Here is an 8,399-nt window from a genome sequence, read left to right as displayed (position 1 = left end):
AATAGGTGCAGGAGTAGGCCATTCAGCCCTTCGAGCCAGCACCGCCATTCACTGTGATCATGGCTGATCACCCACAATCTGTATCCAGTTCCTGCCTTCTCCCCGTATCCCTTCACTCCGCTATCTTTAAGAGCTCTATCTAACTCTTTCTTGAAAGCATCCAGAGAATTGGCCTCGACTGCCTTCTGGAGCAGAGCATTCCACATATCCACCACTCTCTGGGTGAAAAAGTTTTTCCTCAACTCCGTTCTAAATGGCCGACCCCTTATCCTCAAACTGTGGCCTCTGGGTCTGGACCCACCCATCAGCGGGAACATGCTTCCTGCCTCCAGCGTGTCCAATTCCTTAATCCCTTGGGCATGGGCAGAGAAGAGGCAGATGCAGTTTAAAATGGCCATCAGACTCCTTGATACTCAGAGACTAGACTGACATCTACGTTAATTATTATTATATTGTAATTTGTCCTCTGCTGTGCCTATTGTCTTGTTATTAATTATTGTACTGCCCTGCACTGTTTTGTGCACTTTATGTAGTCCTGTGCAGGTCTGTGGTCCAGTGTAGTTTACTTTATACTTCATTGTCGCCAAACAATTGATACCAGAGCATACAATCATCACAGCGATATTTGATTCTGCGCTTCCCGCTCCCTGGCGTACAAATCGATAGTACATATTAAAATTTTAAATTATAAATCATAAATAGAAAAATGGGAAGTAAGGTAGCGCAAAAAAACCGAGAGGCAGGTCCGGATATCTGGAGGGTACGGCCCAGATCCGGGTCAGGATCCGTTCAGCAGTCTTATCACAGTTGGAGAGAAGCTGTTCCCAAATCTGGCCGTACGAGTCTTCAAGCTCCTGAGCCTTCTCCCGGAGGGAAGAGGGACGAAAAGTGTGTTGGCTGGGTGGGTCGTGTCCTCGATTATCCTGGCAGCACTGCTCCGACAGCGTGCGGTGTAAAGTGAGTCCACGGACGGAAGATTGGTCTGTGTGATGTGCTGGGCCGTGTTCACGATCTTCTGCAGCTTCTTCCGGTCTTGGACAGGACAACTTCCGTACCAGGTTGTGATGCTTTCCACGGTTGAAATAATAAATCAGACTTTTTGCTGATGATTGTTTGATATCCCGGCCAATTAAGTCAACCGATGATGAAGATGTTCTCCAAAAAGATCTTGATAGTATGGTTTACCGGTCTCAGCAATGGGGCATGCAGTTCAATTCTCCCAAACGTGAAACCATGCGTGTCACCAGGAAGAGAAAACCAGGTGAAACATCATATAAAATCCTAGGTGTTACCCCTGAAGAAACCAAACAGATCGGGTATCTTGGTATCGAAATCCAGAATGATCTACGCTGGAATAGTCAGATGCATCATGCAATGGGAGTCCTAAAATTTTTGAGGTGCAGTTTTCCTGATTGTTCATCTTCAGTTAAGGAGAAGTTGTACCTCACCATCGTTGGGCCACATTTGGAATAAGCAGTTGCTGCATGGGACTCCATACACAAACAAAATCACTACTCCCGTCGAGCGAGTCCAAAGTCGGGCAGCCCAATTCGTCACAAATACCTATGAGAGAGAAGTGAGTGTTACTCAGCTTTCAAATTCATTAAAAGCCTTACGTCTGTGCTGGGAAAGCTGTTGGAAAAGATTCTTAGAGGTAGGATCTATAGGCATTTAGATAATCATGGTCTGATCAGGGACAGTCAGCATGGCTTTGTGAAGGGCAGATCATATCTAACAAGCCTGATAGAGTTCTTTGAGGAGGTGACCAGGCATATAGATGAGGGTAGGGCAGTGGATGTGATCTATATGGATTTTAGTAAGGTATTTGACAAGGTTCCACACGGTAGGCTTATTCAGAAAGTTAGAAGGCATGGGATCCAGGGAAGTTTGGCCAGGTGGATTCAGAATTGGCTTCCCTCAGAAGGCAGAGGGTGGTGGTGGAGGGAGTACATTCATATTGGAGGATTGTGACTAGTGGTGTCCCACAAGGATCTGTTCTGGGACCTCTACTTTTCGTGATTTTTACAAACGACCTGGATGTGGGGCTAGAAGGTTGGCAAGTTTGCAGATGAAACAAAAGTTGGTGGTGTTGTAGACAGCGTAGAGGATTGTCGAAGATTGCAGAGAGACATTGATAGGATGCAGAAGTGGGCTGAGAAGTGGCAGATGGAGTTCAACCCGGAGAAGTGTGAGGTGGTACACTTTGGAAGGCCAAACTCCAAGGCAGAGTACAAAGTAAATGGCAGGATACTTGGTAGTGTGGAGGAGCAGAGGGATCTGGGGGTACATGTCCACAGATCCCTGAAAGTTGCCTCACAGGTGGATAGGGTAGTTAAGAAAGCTTATGGGGTGTTAGCTTTCATAAGTCGAGGGATAGAGTTTAAGAGTCGCGATGTAATGATGCAGCTCTATAAAACTCTGGTTAGGCCACACTTGGAGTACCGTGTCCAGTTCTGGTCACCTCACTATAGGAAGGATGTGGAAGCATTGGAAAGGGTACAGAGGAGATTTACCAGGATGCTGTCTGGTTTAGAGAGTATGCATTATGATCAGAGATTAAGGGAGCTGGGGCTTTACTCTTTGGAGAGAAGGAGGATGAGAGGAGACATGATAGAGGTGTACAAGATAATAAGAGGAATAGATAGAGTGGATAGCCAGCGTCTCTTCCCCTGGGCACCACTGCTCAATACAAGAGGACATGGCTTTAAGGTAAGGGGTGGGAAGTTCAAGGGGGGTATTAGAGGAAGGTTTTTTACTCAGAGAGTGGTTGGTGCGTGGAATGCACTGCCTGAGTCAGTGGTGGAGGCAGATACACTAGTGAAGTTTAAGAGACTACTAGACAGGTATATGGAGGAACCTAAGGTGGGGGGTTGTATGGGAGGCAGGGTTTGAGGGTCGGCACAACATTGTGGGCCGAAGGGCCTGTACTGTGATGTACTGTTCGATGTTAGCAGCAGCAGTTCAGTGCAATACATAGTCTGGAAGTAATCAATCAATCAATTACAGTATACATACATTGAATAGATTAAAAACCATGCAAAAAACGGAAATAATACATATTTAAAAAATGGAGGTGGTGTCCAAGGTTTCAATGTCCATTTAGGAATCGGACGGCAGAGGGGAAGAAGCTGTTCCTGAATCACTGAGTGTGTGTCTTCAGGCTTCTGATGGTAACAGTGAGAAAAGGCCATGCCCTGGGTGCTGGAGGGTCTTTAATAATGGACGCTGCCTTTCTGAGACACCGCTCCCTGAAGATGTCCTGGGTACTTTGTAGGCTAGTGCCCAAGATGGAGCCGACTAGATTTACAACCCTCTGCAGCTTCTCTCGGTCCTGTGCAGTAGCCTCTCCATACCAGACAGTGATGCAGCCTGTCAGAATGCTCCCCACCGTACAACTATAGAAGTTTTTGAGTGCATTTGTTGACGTGCCAAATCTCTTCAAACTCCTAATGAAGTATAGCCGCTGTCTTGCCCTCTTTATAACTACATCGATATGTTGGGACCAGGTTAGATCCTCAGAGATCTTGACACCCAGTAACTTGAAGCTGCTCACTCTCTCCACTTCTGATCCCTCTATGAGGATTGGTATGTGTTCCTTCGTCTTACCCTTCCTGAAGTCCACAATCAGCTCTTCCGTCTTACTGACGTTGAGTGCCAGGTTGTTGCTGTGACACCATTCCACTAGTTGGCAAATCTCACTCCTGTACGCCCTCTCGTCACCACCTGAGATTCTACCAACAGTGGTTGTATCGTCAGCAAATTTATAGATGGTACTGGATGATGGGGTGGTAAATTGGATTGGTAAGTATGCAGATGATACTAAGATAGGTGGTGTTGTGGAAAATGAAGTAGGTTTTCAAAGCTTGCAGAGAGATTTAGGCCAGTTAGAAGAGTGGGCTGAAAGATGGCAGATGCAGTTTAATGCTGATAAATGTGAGGTGCTACATTTTGGTGGGACTCATCAAAATAGGACATACATGGTAAATGGTAGGGCATTGAAGAATGCGGTAGAACAGAGGGATCTAGGAATAATGGTGCATAGTTCCCTGAAGGTGGAATCTCATGTGGATAGGGTGGTGAAGAAAGCTTTTGATATGCTGGTCTTTATAAATCAGAGTATTGAGTATGGGAGTTGGGATGTAATGTTGAAATTGTACAAGGCATTGGTGAGGCCAAATTTGGAGTTTTGTGTACAGTTATGATCACCGAATTATAGGAAAGATGTCAACAAAATAGAGAGAGTACTGAGGAGATTTACTAGAATGTTACTTGGGTTTCATCTCCTAAGTTACAGAGAAAGGTTGAACAAGTTGGGTCTTTATTCTTTGGAGCGTAGAAGGTTGAGGGGGGACTTGATAGAGGTGTTTAAAATTATGAGGGGGATTGAGAGAGTTGACGTGGATAGGCTTTTTCCATTGAGAGCGGGGCAGATTCAAACAAGAGGACATGAGTTGAGAGTTAAAGGGCAAAAGTTTAGGGGTAACACAAGGGGGAACTTCTTTACTCAGAGAGTGGTAGCTGTGTGGAACGAGAAGTGGTTGGGGCAGGTTCGATGTTGTCATTTAAAGTTAAATTGGACAGATATATGGACAGGAAAGGAATGGAGGGTTATGGGCTGAGTGCAGGTCGGTGGGACGAGGTGAGAGTAAGAGTTCGGCACAGACTAGAAGGGCCGAGATGGCCTGTTTCCGTGCTGGATTTGTTATATGGTTGTATGCTTATGTATTTGAGCTATGCCTAGCCACACAGTCAGGTGTATACAGAGAGTAGAGCAGTGGGCTAAGCACACACCCCTGAGGTGCGCCCGTATTGATCGCCAGCGAGGAGGAGGTGTTATCACTGATCCGCACAGACTGGGGTCTTCCGGTTAGGAAGTCGAGGATCCGACTGCAGGGGGAGGTACAGGTTCTGCAACCTCTCAATGGGGGCATTACAAAACCAAGCCATGTTTTGCAGAGAACTGACGGATTAACATAGCAAAAGCTATCTCAGGTATGTTTCCAGCAAAACCTGTTTTAGTCCGACCGCCACTTTCAAGCCAAGTCTGTCGTTTATCTCTTGGCTCCATCCCTCCCCCTCCTGTCCTCTCCGATCATTTTGGATCTCCCCCTCCCCCTCCCACTTTCAAATCTCTTACTCACTCTTCCTTCAGTTCGTCCTGACGAAGGGTCTCGGCCCGAAACGTCGACTGGACCTCTTCCTAGAGATGCTGCCTGGCCTGCTGCGTTCACCAGCAACTTTGATGTGTGTTTCTCCAAACCAGGGTGTAGTGTGCAGAACACAAATCTTATACGGGTACGGATAAAATCTGGAGATAAATCACCCATGAGTAACAAACTAAAGTGGATTAATTGTAAATACTGCAAAGTTAGATTATCAAGACACGTAGTCGCCTTTTATTGTCATTAAGAAATGATACATTATTTCCTCCAGTGTGATATCACAAAACACAGGACAAACCAAAACTGAAACAACTAACAAAACCACATAATTATAACATATAGTTACACATGCCCTTACACTTCCTCCCTTACCACCATTCAGGGCCCCAAACACTTCACCTGTGAGTCGGCTGGGGTGATATACTGCGTCCGGTGCTCCCGATGTGGCCTTCTATATATTGGCGAGACCCGACGCAGACTGGGAGATCGATTTGCTGAACATCTACGCTCTGTCCGCCAGAGAAAGCGGGATCTCCCAGTGGCCACACATTTTAATTCCACGTCCCATTCCCATTCTGACATGTCTATCCACAGCCTCCTCTACTGTAAAGATGAAGCCACACTCAGGTTGGAGGAACAACACCTTATATTCCGTCTGGGTAGCCTCCAACCTGATGGCATGAACATCGACTTCTCAAACTTCCGCTAATGCCCCACCTCCCCCTCGTACCCCATCTGTTACTTATTTATATACACACATTCTTTCTCTCACTCTCCTTTTTCTCCCTCTGTCCCTCTGACTATACCCCTTGCCCATCCTCTGGGTTTTACCCCCCCCATCTTTCTCCCCGTACCTCCTGTCCCATGATCCTCTCGTATCTTCTTTGCCAATCACCTGTCCAGCTCTTGGCTCCATCCCTCTCCCTCCTGTCTTCTCCCATCATTTTGGATCTCCCCCTCCCCCTCCCACTTTCAAATCTCTTACTCACCCTTCCTTCAGTTAGTCCTGACGAAGGGTCTCGACCCGAAACGTCGACTGTACCTCTTCCCAGAGATGCTGCCTGGCCTGCTGCGTTCACCAGCAACTTTGACGTGTGTTGCTCGGACTTCCAGCGTCTGCAGAATTCCTCGTGTTTGCGTTTCCAAGTGCGGGTCCATTTTCAGTTGTAAACTTGCAGTGGCAGTTTCCGTAGAGGTCACTGCTTTCGAACCTCTGTACCCGTTGTCCCAAAGTGGGTGAGATTTAAGCCAGCAGACCGTCGTCATCTTATGAGAAATCAGAATCAAGACTCTAAACATGTATAGTCTATTCTTCTCCAATGCAGGCTGAGGGGGGCTGCCTAAAATTAAATGACTGCGTCCAAAGGGTATACTTACGTCTAAAATCCTTCTTTATTTCCTCTGCGACCTCGCGCCAAAGTCCCCTTAATTAGGGACCGTCCAAGAATTGAGTGCGGACGAGAGTGTGAGGTGTGACACTGTGAGTGTCGCTAAGGATTACGCGACCCTTGACTGAACCGGCGGCCCGGGATTCAATTCCCGCCGCTGCCCGCCGGGAGGTCGGGCGCCCTGCCCCGTGGACGGCGCCCAACCACGGCTGGTGGGTTAGCTGGTCACCGGTAGGCTGCGCTGTGTGGCGATTTGAGTTCAAGGGGCCGGTCTCGCACTGCTGCTTCAAAGGATTTTAAATAAAACCGACTGACCGATCCCTCCCCACCCCGCCGTAACTCCCTTTTAATCTTCACCCCTCTCTCCTCTATCCCTCCGGTTATCCCCATCTCCCTTCCCCACACTCCGAATCGCCCTGTCGGTTCGTCTGCCACCTTCTCCCTCCGTCTCTCTCTCCCCGCACTCTTTTCTCCACTCATCCCTCTGTCTCCATCCCTCCATCTCCATCCGAGTCTCGATCGCAATCCATCCATTCTCCTCCCGCTTTCCTCCCTTCAGCCCTCCCTTCTTTCCATCTGTTCATCACTTTCCCCATCCCTTCATCACTCTCCTCCCCACAAACCCCCTCTCTCTTAATAATTATATCTCCATCTCCCTCTACATCCACCCTCCCGGTCCGTCCCTTCCTCCACTCTCCCCGTCTCCCCCTCCCCCCACTCTCCCCGTCTCTCCCTCCCCACTCTCCCCGTCTCTTCCTCCCCCACCCCCCCGTCTCCCCCTCCCCCACCCTCCCCGTCTCCCCCTCCCCACCCTCCCTGTCTCCCCCTCCCCCACCCTCCCCGTCTGTCCCTCCCCCACTCTCCGCGTCTCCCCCTCCCCCACTCTCCCCGTCTCTCCCTCCCCACTCTCCCCGTCTCTTCCTCCCCCACCCCCCCGTCTCCCCCTCCCCCACCCTCCCCGTCTCCCCCTCCCCACCCTCCCTGTCTCCCCCTCCCCCACCCTCCCCGTCTGTCCCTCCCCCACTCTCCGCGTCTCCCCCTCCCCCACTCTCCCCGTCTCTCCCTCCCCACTCTCCCCGTCTCTTCCTCCCCCACCCCCCCGTCTCCCCCTCCCCCACCCTCCCCGTCTCCCCCTCCCCACCCTCCCTGTCTCCCCCTCCCCCACCCTCCCCGTCTGTCCCTCCCCCACTCTCCGCGTCTCCCCCTCCCCCACTCTCCCCGTCTCTCCCGCCCCACCCTCCCTGTCTCCCCCTCCCCCACGCTCCCCGTCTGTCCCTCCCCCACCCTCCCCGTCTCTCCCTCCCCCACCCTCCCCGTCTCCCCATCCCCCCACTCTCCCCGTCTCTCCCTCCCCACTCTCCCCGTCTCTCCCTCCCCACTCTCCCCGTCTCCCCCTCCCCCACTCTCCCCGTCTCTCCCTCCCCACCCTCCCTGTCTCCCCCTCCCCCACCCTCCCCGTCTGTCCCTCCCCCCACTCTCCCCGTCTCCCCCTCCCCCACTCTCCCCGTCTCTCCCGCCCCACCCTCCCTGTCTCCCCCTCCCCCACGCTCCCCGTCTGTCCCTCCCCCACCCTCCCCGTCTCTCCCTCCCCCACCCTCCCCGTCTCCCCCTCCCCACCCTCCCTGTATCCCCCTCCCCCACCCTCCCTGTCTCTCCCTCCCCACCCTCCCCCACCCTCCCCGTCTCTCCCTCCCCACCCTCCCTGTCTCCCCCTCCCCCACCCTCCCCGTCTGTCCCTCCCCCCACTCTCCCCGTCTCCCCCTCCCCCACTCTCCCCGTCTCTCCCGCCCCACCCTCCCTGTCTCCCCCTCCCCCACGCTCCCCGTCTGTCCCTCCCCCACCCTCCCCG

At 51.4% G+C, this 8,399-nt stretch overlaps 1 long non-coding RNA gene across 1 annotated transcript; it reads right to left on the bottom strand.

The window, feature by feature from the left end:
• Window positions 1–561: 561 nt before the first annotated feature.
• LOC134342026 (uncharacterized) lies at window positions 562–6,880 on the bottom strand. Its single transcript, XR_010016922.1, has 4 exons — window positions 6,540–6,880; window positions 6,152–6,428; window positions 5,142–5,308; window positions 562–1,563 (listed from the first exon to the last, which is right to left on the bottom strand). It is a non-coding gene; the product is annotated as an uncharacterized LOC134342026 (long non-coding RNA).
• Window positions 6,881–8,399: the final 1,519 nt, after the last annotated feature.

Source organism: Mobula hypostoma, unplaced genomic scaffold (assembly GCF_963921235.1).
Source record: "Mobula hypostoma unplaced genomic scaffold, sMobHyp1.1 scaffold_171, whole genome shotgun sequence".
NCBI classification, from domain to species: Eukaryota; Metazoa; Chordata; class Chondrichthyes; order Myliobatiformes; family Myliobatidae; genus Mobula; species Mobula hypostoma.
Note: the sequence above shows the minus strand (reverse complement) of the source record. Positions and strands in the feature narration are given on the sequence as shown.